The 22,356-nt window shown below is 53.3% G+C and overlaps 1 protein-coding gene and 1 long non-coding RNA gene across 17 annotated transcripts in view; both read left to right on the plus strand.

Annotated features, from left to right (window-relative positions):
• LOC308194750 overlaps positions 1-850 on the plus strand; it is a 31,494-nt gene extending 30,644 nt beyond the window's left edge. Inside the window, exon 2 of the long non-coding RNA XR_013950831.1 lies at positions 383-850. This is a non-coding gene — a long non-coding RNA (uncharacterized lncRNA). The remainder of the gene's footprint in view (positions 1-382) is intronic.
• The window catches only part of MAML3 (mastermind like transcriptional coactivator 3), a 273,944-nt gene that overhangs the window by 227,944 nt on the left and 23,644 nt on the right, over positions 1-22,356 (plus strand). The window lies entirely within an intron of this gene.

Consider the following 22,356-nt stretch of genomic DNA (forward strand, 5'->3'; position numbering starts at 1 on the left):
AGAGGTTTGCAGCCGACGGTGAGAGCGTGCTAGACAGATGCAGTCTCCAGCACGGGAGGCTCCTAATCCTCTGATTGCTGGAAGCTGGGAGGGCTCCCAGGGGAAGGCTCGCTGTACTCTTCCCCTTGTTCCTTTTACGCTTTGCCTAAGCGCTCACGGCTGGCTGCTGCCAGAGAGAAGATCCTGAGCTGAGGAAGCCTTTACCTGCGAGCCTGTCGTGCCGTGCAGCTGGGGCACGAGCTGCAAGGCCATGAAATAAACGCCGGCGGTGTGCGTTGTAAACCGCTTCGCAAAGGGAGGTGAACGTTTTCCAGGGCGCGGCGCGGTGGCGAGACGGGCCGTTTGAAGTTGTGACCAACTGCTTCTCTGCCTTTCTTTTCAGAGACGTCTTTATGTAGTGGGCGACACAGACAGCCGCAGCAGTAATTTCTGAGCCCAAAGGTCACCAGAGAGTTTTTCCTGCCTTCCACCCAGCTGCCTGCCAGCCTGCCCTCTGCCGCTCAGAGCCGCAAAGAGGGGACGACCAGAGCAGCTGGTGGCTGCTCCCGCCCCACCGCAGGGAAGCCTCTCCCTGGCCTCCCTCTCACCCAGCACACGCTGTGCTTGTGCCTCCGCCCCGACCACAATCCCTGCTCTGCCAGCTCACGGCAGGAAAGCCGGAGCCGGGGGGTGCAGCACTGGCCCCGCTCGTGGGGGGGTTACTGCCTGGGCACCTTGCTGCCTTCCGCGCTGATGGGGCTGGTAAACCCATTTTGCCCTGCGGTCGCTCCTGTTTGCCGTGCCCTCTTGTCATTGCTGTTGACTCATCAGGCTGAAGTGTCTGAGCTTAATTGAAGCAGTAACAATGCAATCAACATTTCTCGCTATTTTTATCTGCGTCTCCCCCTCCCCGCTGGTTTTTCGGCTGCCTGACGCGCTATTTCTGGGGCTGAGAGCTTGGCAGCCTTGCCAAGGCTTGCACCGGGGGGAAACTGACCTGGAGGGGGAACAGAGCCCGCCCAGGGGAACCAGGGCTCGCCCTTTCTCTCAGTGATGCTGGACTCCCCGCATTACACTCGTCATCCTCGCCGTGCTCCCCGTGCCACCTCGCCGCCACGCTTCCTGCAGCGTGGGGAAGGCCTGGGCACCGGCAAGCAGCCCTACAACAGGGCCGCGTGGATGCGCCCAATTAGCATAGCATTAGCATAACCCTCTTCATGTGACAGAGAGCATGCAGCTCTCCTCATTTATCGAAGCGACAAACGTGGCCGGGGATGGGGAGGAGCGGCTGGTCTTGGTGAAATCTTTGCGAGGCTGGTGGTGAAGGCACTGCCTTGGTCCTTGAATGCCAGAGCACTCACCCTGATGCCAGGAGGAGGGTACGGGGCACGGTGCCCCCACCAGCTGGCACACCTTGGTGGCTGCTGCTCGTGTTCCCAAACAGCAGCCTCCAGCATTGGGTAGCTCCCTAGGAGTAGCCTTGGTTTTTCAGGGATGCGAGTCCCAGGAGCAGCAGTATCTTTATCAGTCAGAGGCACTAAGACCTCAGAAAAATCCACCTGTTTTCCTCAGGTGCTTAATTACGGCCTCGGGGATGTGACTGCTCTTCTATTAGCTCTGAAAGTGGGGCTGGGATTCAGGCACTGGTGCTGAGGGTGCTGCTTTGACCAAGATAACAGTGCCCTGAACAAGCCAGCGTCTCACAGCACCTACAAAAAAAGGTCCTGGGGCAGCCGAACGCTTTTACTGAGGCTGTGCTAAGGACGGGTCCACAGCGGTCAACTTCCGCTGGTTTCCGACATTGATTTTGTTTTCCTCTTCTCCCTCTAAGCGCAGAGAACATCCTGGCTGTGTCAGTCTTCACCTTCCTGCAGCCCCAGCCAAAGAGGACACATCTGCGTGTCACCCAGCGTGCCGTACGGCTGTAGCTGCGCCGCTAGGAAGCTGCAGAAGCCCGCGAAGCTGGGTCAGGGGCTTGGCGAAGGCACAACGCCGCTTTGCGGCGGGGCTGTGCTCCCTTCTCCTTTCTCAGCCTGCTTTCTGCACCGCTTCTGCAGTGCCAGCTATGCCTGGGGACAGGCAAAAAGCCTGGGAGAGTGAGGTGAGAGGGCAGGGCAGCTGGGGGCTCAGAGGCTCAGCGAGGGGAGAAGTGGCGATGCGATGGGGGGCAGGAAGGAGTAAGCAAGAAAACTGTTCACCCCGTCTGTTGGTTTGTTCCCCCCAAACGCACGTCCAGCCCTTCCGCACAGTGAGGGCGGGCGGAGAACCACCCGCAGAGACGGCCGTGTCAGTAGAGAAGCACAGCGGAAGCTGGAGCCTGCATCTGGGGAGGCGAACTTGTGGGAAACGCTTTGAGCGTGTGCCGGGGAAATGACGGGGCTGCAGGCTGACAGAGCCCTTTGCGGTGAGACGCGACACGCCTCTCCTTTGTGTGAGCCCTGCGCCGCTCCCGTCACCTTACCGGTGCCGGCACTGGGCTGCTCGGCTCCCTTTCGTGATCCTGGTCGCTTCTTTACACGCAATTACCGTGCTCTTCTCCTCCCCGCACCCACCCCGTGGTGCAGAGGAAGCCCCCCGCTCCGTACCAAACCCCGAACTGTTTTCCAGGCGCAGCGTGTAGGTCGAGCCCTCTCGGGACCAGAGCTGCACCTTCAGAAATCGTACGTCCCCGTGCTACACGGGGCCCTGCAAGCACCTACAGGGAGCCCAAGTCGTGCAAGAAAAGGACCAACGCTTTTAGATGTCTTTGGTGGGTGTGCAGGAGCCGGCCACTAATGGAAATAACAGCAGGAGGCAGAGACTTGGCTAAATACTCGCTCGTGCCCCTTGCTGCCGGCAGGCTGAAGGTTCAGTCAGTCCTGTCCGTGTGTCTGTCCGTGCCCACGTGCGCTGCTGTGCTTTGAGCTGCGTTCGGTGCCTGCTGTCGTGCGGGGATGGAGGCTCGGCGCTGCCCTCCATCAGCTGGCACCGGGGAGGAAAAGCTGTTGCCTTGGTGGCTGCAGTCAAGTGAAATAAAACGCTGCTTGGAGCTGACGGGAGCGGGGAGCGTTCTCAGATGTCGGTCGGCTCCTTAAAAATGGCCTCGCTTAAAACGTGCACGGAGAGAGGGGAATGGGTTTTTCTCTTACAGGAGGGGCCGAGGACACCCTCTGCTCGGTGTCGCATCCCCCCCTCGTTCCAGGCGGCGCGCGGCGCTCCGAAGGGAAGGTCTTTAAAAACAAAACAAAAGGCAGCTGTCAATGTAATCCGGGCTCCCTGATAAAATTCCAGCAGAGTCCCTTTTTTTCAGAGATGAAATAAGAACCCTGGCAGGCCCTCTCGACTGGCCACATAAATCATCCGCGGTAATTGCTGGGAGAAAGACGAGCGCCTCGTGGGCGCGGGGGGGGAGAAGCCCGCTCCCACCCCATCCAGCGCCGGCACCCTGCTGCCGGGGGGACCTGGCCCCTGCCCGGGGAGCTACCTGGGGCCGAGGGAGGGAGGCACAGCGCAGAAGATAAATAACGGGGCTTCCTGTCGCCTTCCCTTTGTTGTCGGTCCCGCTTTTATCGCCCTGGAGGGATTAGAAGTCAGACAGTTTGGGAAAAGGGGGGGCTGAGGAGGAGGCGGCGGGGGGAGAACGGGGGACAGAGGCACGGGGAAGGTGGCGAGAAGGGGATGGGGGTGAGGGGAAGAAGCGGGAGATTGATTTAAGTGATCGGCGTTCAGCGCCCCGGCGGCACAGCTTCAATTAGCTAATTTCTCCCTGGGTCAGCGCGTGGCTCCGCGTGCCGCTCGCCGCCCCGCTTGGAAGCGGAGGGGCCGTGAAAAGCCCAGCGCCGGGCGCTGGTGTCAGCTCGCCGGCTGCGGCGGAGCGGGAGGACAGCTGCTCCTGCGGGCTGCAAAGCCGCCACTGCTCTTTCCCCGGGCACTCGTAAAGATGGTGGCAATAAAATAACAGGGCTGCAGGAGCAGCCACCGGCCACCAGCCGAACGGAGAGGGCGCTTTGTAATTTGCTCCTTCCCTTCTGCGGTACAAGTAGTGGGCTCCAGTCGTTATTGTGGTTAATATATGTCTGAGTGCTGCTATCCGCACGACCCCTTCTTAACCGTTTGTTGAGCCCCAGTGACCCACGTAGTCTGGGGGGCATAGCCACAGCTAAGCATAAATACGTAAACTCTGGACAGAAGAAAATCAGTGCGGATGGGCAAGGGGGATAAAGGTGTGGGCGAGCAGCACCGGAGCGCTGGCTTGGGACCCTGGCTTGTCCTGCTCCACACCTGGGCCTCTGTGGGCCGGGCTCCCCTCTCCTGAGCCCCCTGCCCCGGGGCTGCCTCTGTAGCCGGGGTTACTTACGGGGTGCTGGAGGTGGGCAGCAGCAGGGGGCTGCCTGAGAGCACCTCGCAGGGGTGCTGCTGGCTCTCCGGGTACACCTGTGCCTGTTACTTTGCCGGCAGTCCTGCCACAGCCCCGTGCCTCCCCAGAGAGGCACCGTTCAGCAGTGACAGCTTTGAGGTTTGAAGTACAACCCAAACTACTTGGTCCTGCGGTACTCACTCGGGCACCCCGATCTCGCCAGGGAAGCCCGCTTCCATCTCCAGCGCAGCGCCAGCACTGACGCTGCCTCTTCCCCTCGCCGCAAGCAAGCTGCTCTGCCGGTATTTCAGCCACCTCCTTCCCTGCTTGCTTTGTGGGCACGGAGCCCAGCTGCTGAGCACGCGCCTCAGCCTCCCTCTGTGCGCGGCCCTGAGAGAAAGACCGAGAAACAAAGGAGCACGGCCAGCGTGGCCGGCTGGCAGCCGGCTGCTCCCGGATGAGTCGCTCGCACCGTCCCCAGCGGAGCCTCTGGGGTGAGAAGAGGGGGCGAGCGTGTGCCCACCACGCACCCCGCTGCTGCAGCTGCCTCCCAGGTGCCGAAATGCCAGGCCTGGGCATGGCACAGCTGGCAGAAGCCTTCCCTCCCTGGTTTGCCCATTACTTGCTACACAGGCACCCCCCTCTGTAAAAAGTTGGGGTGAACGCAGAAGAATTGGGAACAGCGAGGAGAAAAGGCGGTACGGGCTGCAAGCCCTGCATGTGGGTGGGATGGGGTAAGGCGCATGTAAACAGAACCCCGAGGGGATGGCGCGCAGCCACACGTTTGTGTGCCCCACACACGTGTGTGCCCGATGGAGTCTGTGCTGACGTCGACCACGGCCCATGGCGTCCCCCGGTACTGCTGCTTCCTTCTCAGGGCCCTCGCCTGCAGGTGTCCGTGAGCTGCTGTGCTGCGGCCGAGGAGGTCGCTGTGCCCAGCTGCCCCTGCTCCAGAAGCAGCTCCCCGTGCAGCGAGAACGGCTTCATCATTTCTGAGCCGGCTCCTGGGCTGCCAGAGCTCACGGCCCAGCACGTGAAGGTGAGCTGGCGCAGACTTGGGCTCGCCTTAATGGGCTGCAGCCGTTCCAGAGAGGGTTTTCCGGCAGCGAAGCTCCCCTGCCACGCAGGTAGCCGCTGTGGAAGTGACTCGGGAGCCTGCTGTCAGACTGGAGAAGATTGAGCTGGCACGGCGCAGGGAAGCACGAGGGTTTCAGCACGCTCACACACAGCGGGGCCAAGCCCTGGGAGCCCTCCTGGCCCAGACCTCTCGCTGGGGGCCGCAGTAGGTGTGCCGACCGTGCCTGTTAGGGATGGGGGTTATCCTCCTAATTATGAGTAAGGAGGCTGTTGTGATTTCCCATTTAGGAAAACAGACACAAAGAGGGAAGCAGCCAAGGGAGGAAGGGACGTTAAGTGCTAGGGATGAAGGCCTTTGTTTTAGCAGCAGTGTTCTGCTCTCCCCCTAGCACCATCCTTCTCGCTTTTGTAAACCCTTTGGTTCATGCTAATCAGCTCTGTGTGAAAACTGCGTACTGTTTTGCAGATACGGCATTCAGTTTTCTGTGCCATTTATTCTCCCAATTCCCTTTATTTTTCCCTTTCTGTTCTTACCACTACTGAAAAACATATTAAACTACATTTCCCGCTGTTTAAAATCGAACCAGGGTTTAAAAGCTCCTTGCCTGTGAGACGAAGATGCTAAAAATCGTAAAACAGAATTAAAGTATCTGCATCCGCGCCCTGTTGCACAGAGGGCCTCAGTTCTGGAAGCCGCTGACTCGGTGGAAAAACCTGCAGTTCCCATGTGGGCTGGTAGGGGAGGGCTGATCTCCTGCACTGAAACGCTTGCCAGAAGAGGTGGTGGAGCCCTTGGGTGGCACGGCCAGGGCTGCCATCTCGCCAGCTGCCCTCCCACCCTGCCGAGTGGCTTGTGGTGCTGGGGCTGGCGCGGGAGAGCAGCTCCCTAGCCGGACGGGGAAGGTGAGCTGCCCCCCTCCCTGAAGCAGCAGCGGCTCGTATGGCCCCGCGGAGTGCCCTCCTGCACCCGTCAGCCATCGGCATGCCCCCGGCCCCGAGTGGCAGCTCTGGAGTGGGTCTGTCCTGGGCAGAGGGACAGCCGGAGGGCGCGGGACCGCGGGAGTCCCCAGCCGGGGAGCAGAGGAACATGGGCTGGAGAAAGGGCCCAGCCCTTCCTCCTGGCAGAGCCAGCTCCCAGCCCAAACAGCAACCCCCAGGGCCAACTGCTGAGTTTCTTTTTTGGTTTGTTGCATCTGCTGAATACAGGCATGCTGCCTCACGGGGTGGCTGTCCATAAAATAGGACCAGACTCCCGCGTGAGACCATGTCAGGGCTCAAGTTGGTGTTCCTGGGGCTTCTTGGGGGCCTAAACGGGCGGTGACATGTGGACACAACTCCAGGAGACCTTGGCTGACAGCATTTCAGTGTCGGTATCCTTTTTTGCTATCAAATGTGTTGTCATTTTTCTGTTAACTGGTTGATTGTGGCTCCTTGAAGTGCTTCTGACTCACAGTAAAGTTGTTCCCTTAATTGTGTGATTCTAAAATTACCTCCAGATCTTCCTGTAGAATTACTAGGGATCTGGTTTGCTCCTAAACACTTCTGGGAGGGAGGCACTAGGGAATGGATGGGAAGAGTAGAGAGATTTCGGTCAAACATGAGTAGGTAATTGCAGCACGTGGGTGGCATGGACGGCTGGCACTACAGGGGTTAATGCAGTGGTGTACACACGTCGGGTGTAATGCATAGCCTCGTGTGCTCGGGGACGTTTTTGGGGTGCCAGGAGCAATTTCCCTTCTGCTTTTGTTTCTGTTGAGACTGAGAAGCTGGGATTAAAAACTGCTGGGAAGCACGTGTAGTCAAGTGCTGGTCTCGCTGGTGCCTCACGCACTGCTCCTGCCTGAGAAACAGCTCAGAAAAGGCGGTGGTGCTGGCGGTTTCTTCGCCTTCTCCATCAAATACGCTCCAAACAATTAGAAGTATGCACATTTCTCTCATTGCAACTCCTCTTACTCTACCCCAGATCTAAAATTAAGCTGAGCTCTCTCTCTTACACGTCGTAGCTGGCACTAAAAGTTCAGATGGCTTGGCGTAGCTGAATCCTGCTGCTCCCCGGGAGGGTGCAGCTCGCAGCTCAGGCTGCAAATGGCTGTGCTGCCGTTACTGGAGGAGTTCACTGCTCTGCTCCTCAAGTGTGCCAGCATTGCAGCTCCTGTGAACGTTCCCTGATCTGCCTCAGCTAAAAGGAGCAGGTTTGTGAGGAGTTGCTCTTTATGCTACTTAATGCTTTCCTTTTTGTCTGGGGTGGAGTAGAAAGCCCTGACTGCACCAGGAGGCTTGACTGAGGTGTCACTGCTCAGCCAGAGCAGCTGGATTTGGAGGGAGACACCTGCTTGCTGGCAGAGGGCAGGATGCGTGCCCTGCTCTCCGACGTGAGCTCTGCTCATGTACGAGCTGCTGAGAGGAGGCTGCAGCCTCTTTCTGCCAGCTGGTCGCGTTCCCTAAGCCAGAAGAGCTGAAATCCTGACAGTCAGCACGGCTCGGTGCAGGGTACGAGCTGAGCAAAGAAGGGGACAGCATTGGCCACCCTGTGTGACAACCTCCAGCCCTTGCAGAGGTATCCTGCTGAGCCACTGGGTGCTGATGGATGTTTTCTGCTAACGGACAGGCAAAGGAGCACATCTCCTTTCCGGCACTGCCTGTGCTGCAGCTGCACCCTGCTGAGATGGACGCGTTGAGAGGACACCCAGGACAGCCACTGTCCCCAGCTTTCCATGAGGAGGCAGAAACATGGGCACCGAGATGATGGAGAGGCTCGGAGCTCGCTGCCTTTTGTGGCTGCAGGGCAGTGAGCAGCAGTCCCGCACAGGCTGGCCCATTTTGCCTTAAAACCTGGCGCTCCCCAGAGGCTTTTTTCCACCTCACTGGGAAAGACATTTGCCTCCAGTCGCTTCTTCCAGGCGGATCCCATTACCATTAAGAGGCCTGTTACCAGTCAGCTGTTGACATTACAGGCTTTTTGCAATGGCGCAGGTGGGGCTTGTCTGCGAAACACATTTGTTTCCACTTAGCCACCTGAAACATCTACCTTGCTGCCAGCTTTTTGGGTGAAACGGGTAGAGATGCTTTCTGCTCCTGAGCCCTAGAGGTACGGATTTGCAAGGGCTGGTGGCATCCTGTAGGGGTAACCACCCCTAGCGTAATGATATTAAGGCGAGCGAGCTAATGCTCCTAGGCAGAAGCTGGAAGCCACCCACAGAGCACAGGGTGGGATTTCTCATAGCAAAAGCTGGCACCTTTTGACCCTACAGAGAGCCTATGCAGGTAAGTCCCAGCTTGGGGGGGCTCCCTGATTTTTCCCGGACAGCACAGAAGGAGGAACAGAGAGGAAGCGTTCCAGAAGATAACATTATGTGTGCGCGGGGTCAGGCAGAGATGTTGTACTGCCATTAACCCGAACCCCAGTCTGGTTTTTAACCTCCGCTGTGCGAAATGCATAATCCAGGGTTATCTTTTAGTTAAATGTAAGCAGTTGCTAAGCTAAGTTTCCAGCTGTGAATACAGCTTACCCTGTGACGGCGGTGTGGGGATGTTGACAGATGCGTGTGTTACCAGCTGACACTCGGGGAGCCGGATTGATTGGCTCAAATAGGAATGCAGAGATGTATCTGAAGGGTCGTGTGGGCTCTTCAGAGCATCTCTTCGGTTCAGGCTGTCAGTTCTGCCTTATGAGCACGTCTGGAAGGTGGTGGTACAGGTATGCTTAGATGGAAGGTGGCAGAATTGCAGGGTTTTTTTTTTTTCTTTCGCAGTTACATTAGAATAAAGTTTAAGGTTTGTTTCAATTCATTATGTAAGGTCATCTATAAGCTACAGATCTGAGAGCAGCTTGGTTAGTTCAGGATGATATACTGGCATTTCTAGCCCCTCCTCTGAGGCTGTGTGAGGTATTAAAGCAGAAAGCCTTGGAATCTAAATGGTATTTCAGCACAATATATTTCATTCTATTTTCCCTGGAATGTCTTTTTAATGACAGTACAGAAATCTCTGCAAGGTGTACTTCCACCCGTATCTCCATACTCCGGTCTCATGCATTTGTACTCACGAGGTGCATCCACTTTGTTCTCCCTCGCTTAGATCAAGCAGATTTTATTTCAACACATCTCTGGCTACGTTATGCCTTATACCTGAATAATCATGAACTGAATTCCCAATTAGCCTGCCTTTTGCAACTAAAATCCTGTTGATTTCAACAGTGTAGTCTGGTTTAAAATACACGGTGAAACCGCTCTCCAAGTACATCCCAGGGGGACCTTGTAATCTTATTAGATGCACCTGCTGCCATTTTATTTTAACCTCTCAGTTTTTCCCTGCAGTGTAATGAATTCACTATTCCTCTGCCACGGAAAGCCATCCCGAATGAGCTTTGCTGTCATTGTTGGGAGGAACGGCCCCGCTCGCGAGGAGCGGCTCGCAGCGCCTCCCTCCTGCTCCGGCAGACCCTCGCCGGACCCCACGCAGGTGGGTGCCCCACGAGCATCCCCCAGCGTGGGCAGGGGGTGCCAAAACTCCCCTCTGCCGGGGCCGGGCAGCTGGCACCGCAGGTGGCTGCGCGGAGCCGAGCGGCCCTCGCAGGCTGCAGGAGCTCGGCTCTAAATCTTTTCCCGTGGCTGTTAAGTCAGTAATGAAGCAGGATATAAAGCGCTGCTGCAGCTTCTGGGACATCAGGCCTCTTCACTGCCGGCTTCACAGCTGTTACTTCTAATCAGCTGGGCAGGCACCATAGAAGTGTCAATTTTAATAAACAGGCTTTCATTTCAAATTGGATGTGTGTTTTACACGCGGTGAGGGGGGGCTTCCGACTTGGTGAGCTCCCCTGTCACGGCGCCCCGCTGCAGGCGGGCGCCTTCCTCTTGCTGCCCACCCGTGTGTATGCTGCTGGAAGTGGGGGTCCTTTAGGGACCCACTGGTGACCTGCCTGGGTGGGAGCCAGTGTCCCATCCTGCACGGTGAGCATTGCCAGTGCCTGGGGGGACAGGACTGCGGACCTCTCCCCCAGGAGGTTCTCCAAGCTTTCAGCTCAGGGACTTCCAGAACTACCCGTGTTTAATTAGAGGCATTCAATTAGCAGTGGGTCAGTTTGGATCATACCCCGCTCCGAGGCGATATCTGGAAGGGTCAGGGCTGTAGTGCAGCCGCTTTGGGAATAAGCAGGGGGCCCGTGTCCTGGCTGGGATCCCGCGGGGAGCCTGGCTCCTGCAGCCCTGCCACCCCCGGCAGCTCGCAGGCAGCGTGGGAAGGCCTCGCCCGGCCGTGGGGTCTCTGCCAAGTGCTCGGGAAGGCCTGGAGCCAACCCTTGGGTTCGGGCAGGCGGTGGCAGAGGTGGGCTGTGCTGCACAGGGCACTGAGGTGGCTTGTGTGGCATGGTCATGTAAGCCTCTGCACTGCTGGTGAGAAAACCACAGGCGTCCCCATCACGTTTTCATTTCTCTTTGTTGGTCTTGCCAGGAGAACCCCTAGGTGTAGCCCAAGGCTTGGGGAAAGTAGCTTCTTGGAGGCCCATTTTCTGTTGAAGATGGGTGGGTTAAAGGCAGAAGAGGAATAACGCTGATCTTTACACGCTTCAGTCGCTGCTGTGGAGTTACGGGGACGAATCCATTCCCAGGAAGCCACCAGTCGAATCTGTAAAAGGGCAAGGGATGAAGTATTCCCAGCAAGCGCAAGTAAATCACGCTGGGAAGGAGACGGGAGGAGAGGGAAGGCCCCCCTGAGCCCCTGCACAGATGCTGCCTGCTCTGCGCCGGGGCCAACAGCGATGCGGGGACCAAGGCGATGCTCGTGGCACCGCCTGTGGGGCAGCAGCGTGCTGCCCTGTGTGCATGCGTGTGCCTTCATCTGTGTGGGGTTTTGTGTTGGCCCTGTGGAAGTGGGCTTCTGTGAAGCTGGGGGTCGCTGCTCAAACACGTTTTTCCCCCTAGCAATCCCTCATAGTCGGGGCTTCGATATTTTCTGGAAACATGTAATGTGTCTGGCCATTTTCCTCTGTTGAGGGGAATCGACGTGTGGGTTGTAATATGTATTAATTCCCTGGGGGGACATTGAACTGTTTCCTCTGCCCAGGTGGAGAGGGATAAACACCGCCACTGACATGCTGTTTAGTCTGAAAATAGCCCGCTGAATGCATAATGAAGAGCCTCCCGAGGAGTTACTCTGCATGTTAAAATGGTGTTCAGCAGCCTGTGCTGTCACACAACATAATTTGAAGATGAATGTGCATCCAATCAGCCTTCCGGTGGCTGACTGTCACCGTCTGGCCATTAGCACTACCTGCCTGTTCAGCAGCAGCGGCGGCGGCTCCGGGAAGCACGAATTTCGTCGGTCCCAAAATATGTCTCGTGTGCGAACAAGACAAATGAGGAACTCCGCACCCACCTCATCCTGAGCGGCCACTTGGCTTTCGCCAGCGAGGACAAAGGAAAATGAACGTTTTTCTTCATTGGGAGGATTTCCAAGCAGCAGGGGGGAAGCACACCCCGCGTGTGAGCCCGACGGAGGCCGAGCGGCCCAGGTTTTTCAGGGGCAGGCGCCGCATCCTCCCATGCGGGCGATCCCTGCCTGCTTTGCAGTGGAAATTGTCAGCCTTGATCCTGTAAAACGTGAGCCGGTGTCTGAGCAAAACGGATCACGCTGGAGTCAGTTGACAAGTGGCTTCTGCTGTTTAATTCACAGCCCGGTAACAACACTCGCATGAATGATATGTAGACACCACTTTTGTCTGTGAACGTTTGACAGCAATTAGGGCTTCACTCCAGGGGCAGACCATCAGCCTAACGCTGGAGTGCTGCAGGAGGAGGTGAGGGTAAAGAAATTAGCCATCTGTCTGGTGGAGACTGTATCCTCCAGGAGGCAGTTAGATGTCAACAACAGGCGAAATGTTTCCATTCTCATTGTCCTGCACTTCAGCCTCGCACAATGGCATGAAAGGCGCACAGAAACCCCATTCACAGCCAGCCATATAGCAGTCTGCCACCAGCCACCCTGACAAACACTCCCCGACCATTGTAGCTAGTGGCAGCTGAGAGCCTGCTCCCCCCTGTGCCTCTTGCAAAGGCGCCTGTCAACTCTGGATGTCCCGCAGTGGAAGGCCAGGAGGGAGGCACGTAGGTGTTTAGCGCTGGAAAGCAGAGCCTGACTGCAAACGAGGACACGCAGTGGCTTTTACAGACCTCTGCTCCATGTGCTCCATGGCGTGTCTCTGTGCTGAGGACCTCGGATGCAACGCTGTGTCCAGCAGGGGAGAGGAGCGGGCAGATCTCATCAGCTCGCTCGGTGTGGCCATGCTCTGAGCCGCCTGGAGCAGCGCATCCATCATGTTGCTGCTGGAACTTGGATTCAAGAAACTCCCTGTCCACGGGGACAGCTGCTGCTAGATCAGTCCGGGCGAGGGATTAGAGAGCGCGTGTTGGCGTTTGGTCACGTTAGTTACACTGAGCTATGCCGCCAGAGAGCTGCCAGTCTCTCCTTGTCTGCTCTGAGCTACTGCCTTTATACTTTCTGCTGCACAGGTGTGCTACTTTTCTTTCTTTCTTTCTTCTTTTTTTATATATATATATATATAACAGCTACAGCATCTTCCTGTCAGGCATCTAGATCTGATATACAGAATGCCCTTAGACAAGTTCCCTAGCTCTATGGTTTAAAAAAAAATCAAGTTCAGGAGCACTTTTGTTGCTTTTTTTTTTTTTTTTCACGTGTCTATAGAGGAAGAACTCTTCCAGGAGAGTAAGGGGCAGTGTAATGTGTTTTCAGTGGCTTGAAAAGGTAAATTACCAATCTGTAAATTGGTAATTGTAAATTTGTAAATTACCAACACTGTACCTCAATTCCAGACTGATGTTTTAAAATATGTGGTTCACAAATAATGCTATTCTATACCTAGAAAATGAACCAGCCATGTTTTCCTTCTTACTGTGCAAAGAAAGCCATGCGTGGCAGCAGAGGTAGGACTCTGGTCCCCAGAGCTGCCCCAGAGGGTGGCTGGTGTCCCCTTCCTCCAGGTCCTTCAGACCACTTATGTGCAATTGTCAAGTGGGATGCTGTCATAAAATTCAGTTCTTTGAGGCTTCCAGACCTTAAGCACAGTGACAGAGCTAGTAACTCCTCCTGGACTCTTCAAGCCTGTCTTGCAAGGCTTGAGCTCCGAGCTTTCCCAAGGCTTGGGTCCGAAATCCTCCCACTCTTGCAATGGCCTCTAGGCTACCTAGTGTCTTGTGGTCAACTGGAGCGGGGTGAGTTTGGACAAGCCTGGTTCTTCCTTGTAGAAAGACATGGCCAGTGGCAAGCAAAGTTTCTTTTATTTTAACAGACCATAAATCAGCACTGCATCTGCACATCTCCCTGACTTGATACCAGATAGTACTGTAGGTAGACTCTTTAGGACATTCCAGCAGGTATCTTTCCCAGTTGTCTTCCCCCAGCAATTTCTTTTCTCTTTCAAAGTCATCCCTTTCTGAATTCACTTAGTTTTTGTTCTTGTTCTCACCTGGGTTGTGTGGAGTCATTTCTAAACCATTTGTAAGCTGGCTAGAGGCAGGATCTATGACGTTAATATTGCAGGTATTGTCTCTCGGCAGACCCACAATTACTGACCGTGTCCTGACTTCTTGTTTCCTTCCTGGCTGCTTTTTTGTCCCCTTTGATGAAATTAAATCAGTACATTTGTACAGTAACTATTACAATAACCAGATCAACATATAGTATTCATAAATACTATAAGAACAAAAATTATAAGAGCAGCTCCACTGCTGTCTCAAAATGAATCGACTTTTGCGAAGAAGCTCTGGAGGTCGCCTTTTAGAAGTGGTCGGCACATGCTGTTTAGTTTGCGTAGGGGTACTTCGGTTGGTTGGTTGTGCACACAGTGATCTGCAAGCGAAATGGTGAGCCATCAGCAAAGCCTCTGACTCTGGACAGACAGCTGCCTTCAGAAGAGCGTCACTGGACAAAAATTGGTGTCGAGTGTTGCTGGAAAGAGTACATAGGTTTTTCTTCTCTAGAAAATATTATCTCGTCTTGAAAAATACAAAACATTTTTGCTGAATGTAGGAAGATGTCTGACATGTTCAGTTTTATAAGCACTTTTCTCCCCAAGTATTTGGCAAAACTATTACTTTTTTCCCTGAAAACAGGAACCTGTTATGATGACTGCTCTGCAGTTGATATGGTGTCTCAAAAGAAACTTTTTACCCAGCCCCAGTATTTAAGTTAAACTCTGTGTTCAGGCTGTGCCCATCTGTGAAAGCACTTTGTGAGGCCACAGTTCAGAAATAATGTCACCGTTTCCCCAGCCAACAAGACCGCATGTTGCCTTTCCAGCGCCACAAGTGGCGTCCCTTTAGTGCCCAGAGGTGGTCAGAGTGAATCGCTCATTTTCCCTCAAGATGTGAGCTCACAGCCTTTGTACCGCTCCTTACCGTGGCTGTTTTGGGGAACAAAGATCCGGCAATCAGCCCTGAGCGTAGATCACAGAGAACTGTTCCTGCGTCGTGTACGAAAGTCACAGATGTAGTATTTCAGTCGCTGAAGGCCCCTGCTGAGCCGTTCTCTTGAAACTCGCTTTTCAAGTCAAATTTGGAGAGGGGGCAAGCAGAAAGATGGCTGCTTTTCAGGACGGGAGCAGCCTCTGATCGCAGACAGCTGCATCTTTCCCTTATGCTTTCCTTTGCTCTTTCAGTAACGTTTCCAGACCGATTAAGTATTTTGTCCTACCTCCGCGGGCCGTAATTCTCTCAGAGCTGCTGGGTGCATATACAGGGGGATGTTTGTTGGCTTGGCCGGTCCTACTGCGGTGTGAGGAGTGAGCCAGCCAGAGCACACCGCAGCACGACCTTCCCGGCGTCCCGGGGGACTGGCCAAGGAAAAGCGACTTGTCAGCAGGCTGGGGGTGCTGGAGGAGGAATCGGATGGCATCGTTGTGTGCGTTCTTCCTTCAGGCACTGTTTTACTTGAGCTGCTCGGCCCTGCAGCGTCAGGGGTGATAGAGAGAAGAATAATAAACTAAATCGGCGTCCGGGGGTGTTGGTATGCTGAATAACATTTATCTGAGTAGGAATTTATCATCCCTATCCAGGATGGGCTCGAAAGGCCTCAGATCTGCAGAAAAGCAAGAGCAGAGGTTGGTTGGGGCACCTTCTCCTTACCCGGTCGTTAGGATTTAATTATGTATTCCAGTAACAGCCAGTACCTAAAATAAGCGGAGGGCTGGCACGGTGAAATCCTCTGACCCTTTAGAGACCTCCGCATTCCTTGGTAGAAAGAAAGAAGGGAAACAAAAGATAAAGTGGACAACAACAGCAGCAAAACCCCTGGTAAAAAATGGGACAAGAAATTAGAAGAGAAGGAGAGAAACAGATATGACTTGTTTCCTTTTGTGCTGTGGATTGGTTTTGGATGTCTCCCTGCAGCTGCCGCTATTGCTGCTGCTGCCACCGTTATTTATTATTCATTATTTTAGCACAGCGAAGGAGCAGTAGTTGAAATGAACTCAAGAATGTGACATCTGATAACAGATGATTTTGAAGACTGCCCCCCAAAATAAAGTTACAAATCCACATTTCAGAGGATAGTGATGGAAGATCCCACTGCAGACGAAAATCAAATCAAACCAGCAGGTATGAGGATCTGTAAATAAATGCTGGTGCTTTTTTTTTTTTTTTTTTTTCTCATAACCACGCTGGCTGCTGCACCTTCGGTAACCTTGGCCTGACTGCCGTGCTGTACAGGTCCATCCCCTGACACACGTACTGGCTGCAAGGCCCCGACACCAAAACCAGTGGGTAGGGACGTGCACAGACATGAGTAATGAGTGAGACTTGTTTCAAAACGGGCAGGTCAGAGGTGGCCCCGTACTGTACACAGGGTTTTGAGCTGTCCTGTCCCTCTGGGCACCCCAAATTCTGAAATGGCTTCTTCTGGGAAACTAGAGAAAAATGCGTTAGTTGTTGGTGTAAAAGATTAACAAATGCTGAGCATCAAAAACATACTCAAGTAATGTTCACGGTATTGAAATGACGAGAAGAGGTTTCCTGAGAGGTCTTTTTGGTGAGGGTGCAGATGTTTTGGTGACGGCACTGGTTGTGTGTTACTGGGTCATTTGCCAGCTTCATTCTGGTTGAGATCTCTGGTGTCTAAAATGGACAAGTTTGTCAGCTTTTGTCCTGACTGGATTCTACAGGACAAATTTCATTTGGGTCTGTGGACAAGATGCCAGGCACGAAGGAGAGGTCCACGCGTGTGACTGCGTGTTACATCCCCGAAAAGAGCAGTTTCTGTAGCAGAGAAACATAAGAAAAAAGAAATTAAACCTTTCTCCTGGAGCTTGGTGCAAAGCCTCCCTGTTCTCCCAAGTGAGTCCTCTAGAGTTTCCACAGGGCGTGCGTGTGGTCGAGGGAAACGCTCACCCTTTGTCGTGTGGCAGCAGGGTGGTTCCCTGTGCCCTTGGAAAGAGGCCTTCGCTGAAAACCAAGCAACAACAAAAACCTTCCCGTCAGTAAGCCAGAGCCTCTTCTTTTTGAAAGCGTACGTGCACATCCATTGCTTTTGGCATGGTCTTCGTGCAGGCATCCAAGAACAAATTTGACCCTGAACACGGTGAAATGTATGTGCAAGAAGTACTAGTGCCTTGCACACACATGCCCTGAGGGTCTCAGCACGCCGTAAGTGTTACCCCATTGTACAGATGAGTTCAGGATCCAGTGGTGGGTTAGCAGCCACCGAAGGGCTGCATATATTTCCTGACTTCCAGTGCACCAGGTAGTTACTTTAACACTGGAAAAAAAAATCTTAAGATACAGTATTAAACAAACTGCAAATCCTATCTTTCATTTCTAAACATAGCTAAATACCATCATAACTAAATATTTAGTTATGTTGGCAACACTAGAAACGAAGTTTTAATAGCTTTCTACATCAATTTACTTTACATTTCTGCATTTCAAGGCTTTGTTACTGAAAATGGTGTCTCTGGAACAGCAAGGTCTCCCTTGCTGACCCAAGCCATGTGTAAGCATGGTGGTAATGTTGTCGCATCTTGGGATTTTATCCACTGTTTTTTTTTTCTTGAGACTTTGACTCCTGGAGTCAGGTGATGGGATGTCTCACCTCAGCTTTTGTATTTTTTAAGCAAGTTTCTGTACTCGTGGGTGTAAAGTTTTAGGTATCCAGAGAGGCATCTGGAGCCAAAACAGCAGCATGTGTGTTATTAATGGCCCCAAGTTGCACCAGGGGAGGTCAAGACTGGACATTAGGAAGAGCTTCTTCACAAAGAGGGTGGTCAAGCATTGGGACGGGCTGCCCAGGGAAGTGATGGAGTCCCCATCCCTAGTGGTACGTAAGTGTGGACGGGGCACTAAGGGACGTGGTTTGGTGATGAGACTTTTGGCACACGGTCCCCCATTGTCAAATGGCAGAGCAACTTAACCCCAGATTAGGCTCCTCTCACAGCAGCTGTGCAAGCGAAAGACCACAGGTAAAGCCTACGGTGAAAAACACCCACCACGTTTTTCCTTTTTAACTACTTTTACTTCTTTCAGATGCAAAAGAAAGAGCTGACACGGAATGCTTTCCCTTCTTGTAAATGATATTTCAATACCTGAAATAGCTGACAGTGTCCCTCTGTACCATCCTGACACCGTGGAAGGCTTTAGCTTAACCCCAGTAGTTAAGCTGTAATTGTCTGAACTGAGCCAGGGGGAAGCTGGTGAGAAGTGACACGCGTCTTTTTTTTTTTTTTTTTTAAATGTCACTCATCCAATTGGCTTCTAACAAGAAGGCTCTCCGGGCCGTCTCTAGGAGGACCTGTCTGCTAACAGGCATATATCACAAAGTTCTTGATCACCTCCTCTTCCAGGCCTTTCATTGTTTGTTAAGGAGCACTGATGTGCTCTGAGATCCCCTCGTCACAGCAATTCCTGCGCGTCGGGCTAAAAAGTCCTCCAGGGAGCAATCCTGTGCAGGCTGAGAGACGGGCTGGGTGATTGCCTCCATCTCTGCCTCCTGTGATTGTGCTCTCTGCTGTACGTGACGCCCCTCCAAGCAGTGCCCTCGGAGAGCACTCCTGGCAGCAGGCAAAGCTCAAAACGCGGGGATTATCCGAGGAGAGCCTTTTTAGCTCGACGTGCATCATGTAACAGAAAGTGCAGGCACTTCAACCAAAGCAGCAGTTTAACCTAAGCATCTGGCGTGTACTCCAGGGACCGCGGCTTGATTCCCATCGTCTGCCAGCCAGGTCACGACTGGGCCCAGTGAGTTTTGGGAGCTGTCACCGTCCCAAAGAGCCGCCCCAGGAGAGAGGGCTACTGGGCCAGGAGCATTCACGCTCCTGCAGCAGTGCCTGCATGCAGAGGGCTCCACATGGGCTCGTGCTCCTCTCTTCAAGAGGTCTCATGGCAGAGCTTCGATCCCTGCAGGGGTTCAGTGCTGACAGCGCCGTGCCACACGCCGGTGCAGCCCGGCAGGCACCGTGCCGCCCCCGGCGAGCCTCCGCCTCAGCATCGTGCCTTAAATCTCCTGGTGGCACAGAGCCTTGCACAGGCGGCCGTAACGAGGGGCCGAACGTGCGCCTGGTGGTGTGCAGCCGTGGTGCGCAGCACTCAAATTACACCTGACAAAGAGGAAACAGATTGTCGGAGGGGGAGCGCGCAGCTGTCAGCTCCTGACAGCCGTGACAGATTCGCGGGGCTCCGCTGCTCGGTCTCACCGAGCTCTGGAGGTAGGGACGGGCTCGTGTCAGGGTCCAGGGAACTGGCGCTGCCTGGGCCACAGCAAATCCCTCCTCGCGGGCCAGGCGGCCTGCCCGCCTTCTCCGGCCTGGTCCTCACTGTATGTTTTTAGGAACACAGCTCCAAGGAAGCGGGAGTTAAATAAAGGGGATAAACTTCTTTCTTTTCTACCTGGCTTGGTTCTGAACCAGAGTTTTGCCTGTTGGTTTGTTTGGGTGCTTGCAGAGAATGAATACAATTCTGTTGTTGTTTATTTTATAAGAAAATATATTCTTGGAGCACATGGTTAGCAGACGTTGTCACGATAGCTTGCCGGATCCCTGGGTGCTGTGTTGGTGTCGGCACGCAGGTAAAATATGGTTTGGGCTACTGAGGCAGGGGGTGACTTGTCCAAAATCCCCAAATGGGATTGCGAATGCCTCAGACCACTGAACCCCATCTTTTCAACTAGCCTTCTCCCGTGTAGGGTTAATGAAAACAATTCCTGCACACTTTGTAAGACTAAAGCCACCCATCTACTCCCTGTCCTCGAGTTAATGATCTGTCTGGAGGCGAAGAAATTAGCCCGTTCTTGTGGGACCAGTCAGCTGCAGGCAGCGTGGCATCAGCCACTTTTAGCTTGCAAGAAAACAGGTTAATCTTATTTAGATTAGCAGAGTTGCTTTTTTTGGTATCAGCAGCCTGCAGGACTCCAAGGGCCCCGGTACTTCCTTCAGCAGCTATTGACAGAACACTTTGTATCCTGAGGAGCTGGTCCAAGAGGGACTGCTTGTTTACATTTCCTCCTTTTTGATTTTGCTTCATAAACATACACGGCTGTCCTGTCACTGAGCAAAGAGAGGTGTGCTCCGGGTTGCTCGCGTTACTTGGACCGCGCGAAGCGCTCCCCAAGCCGAGATGAAATGCAAACAGCCAGCCAGCCTTTACTCGAGAGAAAACGATAAGGTAGAGAAAGAAAGCGCTTATTAACAGAGAGCAAGAGCTGGCTTTACATCCTGTCTCTTCTTTATCTCTGCAGAAAATGGTCTTGGGTTGCGTTCGTGCCATAGCTGTGGTAGGGTAGGAAGGCCCGATCCTTGAGCACAGAGCCCCACGGGTTGACACAGCACAGTGCCTTACAAAGCGCCATACAAATGCTGTGTGTCAGGGTTGTACTGACAAGAGGATGCACAGCAACTGCCCACGAACCACGGTTTGCTCTGAGGCCTTGTCCTTCGCTGAGCTCTGGCGGGGGTGGTTAGTTTTAGCCATTCAGAGAACGCTTAAACTTGTAGCACAAAAGTCACCTCAGAGAATGCTTCCCTCGAGCAAAGTATTTCCGTACGACCCAGTCACGAGGTGAGGCTCAGAAGCCGCGAGGGCACCATGAAAACACTGAGGATGGGCAAGACCAGGAGCAAAGGGTGCTCCTTCTGTTCACGTGCCCTAGATCTGGCACCACAGCCTGCGTCTAGATTTTTTTTTAACAAAAATCAAAGCCTGTGTTGAATGCCTATTCTCTCCTGTGATTTACCTTTTTGAAACACATCGGCCAACTGCTAACATGTCCTAAAGCTGAGGAGGAGGAGGAGGTCCCTGCGCTCCTTCAGCGCCCCGCCACGTGCATGTTGCAGCTCTCCTGGCCCTGGCTTCTCCCCCTGCCCGCTCCTCTCGAGGACCCGCCTGGGAATGGGAAGGGGCTGTATCGGTTCGGTACTATCCGAGCAAGAGAAGAGCCACCCCTGCTGCTATTCTTAGCCCGTCGGGTGCACCCTGCCTGCCATGAAGTCGGCACAGAGCAGTGTTTAATTCGGCCTCCCCGCCCGTTTGAAAGCAGGCTGTTGAGCGCTCTGACCGCCGCGGCTCCACTTTTACAGCTGGCCGTAAATTTCCGAGCGTGCAGCGATATCTTTAGCTTCGACTCCAGAGATTTCCTGTTGAGCTGCAAGATGCAGTCCTGCAAGCACACTGAGGCTAAATATACCCTCTCGGGCTGACACGCAGCCAAATAAACAAGGGCAGCGTCAACACGAGTTTTTTCCAGTGCTGAACGGGTCGAGTTATGCTCGGAGAGGTGGGGCCTCACTCGATTAATTAGGTAATTCAGTTTGTTTTGGCATTTAAATGATCTTTGGATCTCTTTTTTGCACTGATATTATTTGTACTCTCCTAGAAAAGATGGTAAAACTGATGCTGCAGCACTGAGCTTTAACTATTGTTAACTATTAGTTTAACTATTTAACTAATGATGGAGGAAAGCTTTCATCTTTTAAGGGGACAACTGTGGCTTCAGGAAAATGCAGTAGCTTGCTACCTGCACTAGCTGGCATGGCCACAGCCTTTAAGAAGAGGAGATTGATTCTGAAGCTGTCTGATATTGGCGAGGGAAAATAACAGAGAAAACACGGAGAAGGAGGGCCACAACACTGGATTGCTTTAGAGTAAAGCCTTGGGAACAGGAATGTCTTTGGTTCCTGGATTTTTAGAGGTGGTTTTATTATAATGTGGCTATTAACAGTCTACATACTCCTCTTTGTTGTGCCTAAGATATAAGATGTATTTTTAGACCCTAAGAGATTGTTTTGAGGGGAGGGAAAAAGTTAATTAGTCCTTCAGCTTGTATACCTTGCTTTTGCCATTGTAAGTACTCGGTCATTTCCCCTTGTAAGCACATGTGTCCGTGCCCAGCACCTGATGAAGATGCAGCAGGCCTTCCTCTTCTGCAGCTGCATTTTGTTGTCGCTCTGAGCAAACTTGGTGCTGCTTTGTTTTCGGAAGGGCTCTGGCTATCGGGTGAGATGAACCTGGGCTGCTGCTGCTGCCTCTTGCAGCTGAGAGCCACGGGACTGGGGTGCCCAACGCTGCGGTGAGGAGCAGCAACAGGAGGGGAGGGACAAAGGAGAAGCTTTGAAGATGTGGGGCTCCTCCTTGTATCTTCACTGATTTTAGTGGCTAGTCAAAGGAGCTGGAGTTTGCTGCAGGATCACTGCTGAAAAGTCACAGAGAGGAAGAATGGGTTTTATTTATGGTGGTCTGTTTCTTCCTGGGCATCATTACCACATCATTTTTCAGGTGGTGGTGTGTTTATGCTTCTGAAGAGAGAAATGTCTCATCAGAAGCAGCGAGAAAACACACTACCTCAGCTCAGAGTCACAGATTATTTTGGAAGAAAGCCAGCAAAGAAAACATGCCACTTACAGTTAAATAAAGATAATAATGCTAATTGATAAATGTAAGGCAACAATACGCATCACTAATGTGTTGTGC

The sequence above is a fragment of the Anser brachyrhynchus genome, assembly GCF_964034855.1.
Source record: "Anser brachyrhynchus genome assembly, chromosome: 4".
In the NCBI taxonomy this organism is placed as follows: Eukaryota; Metazoa; Chordata; class Aves; order Anseriformes; family Anatidae; genus Anser; species Anser brachyrhynchus.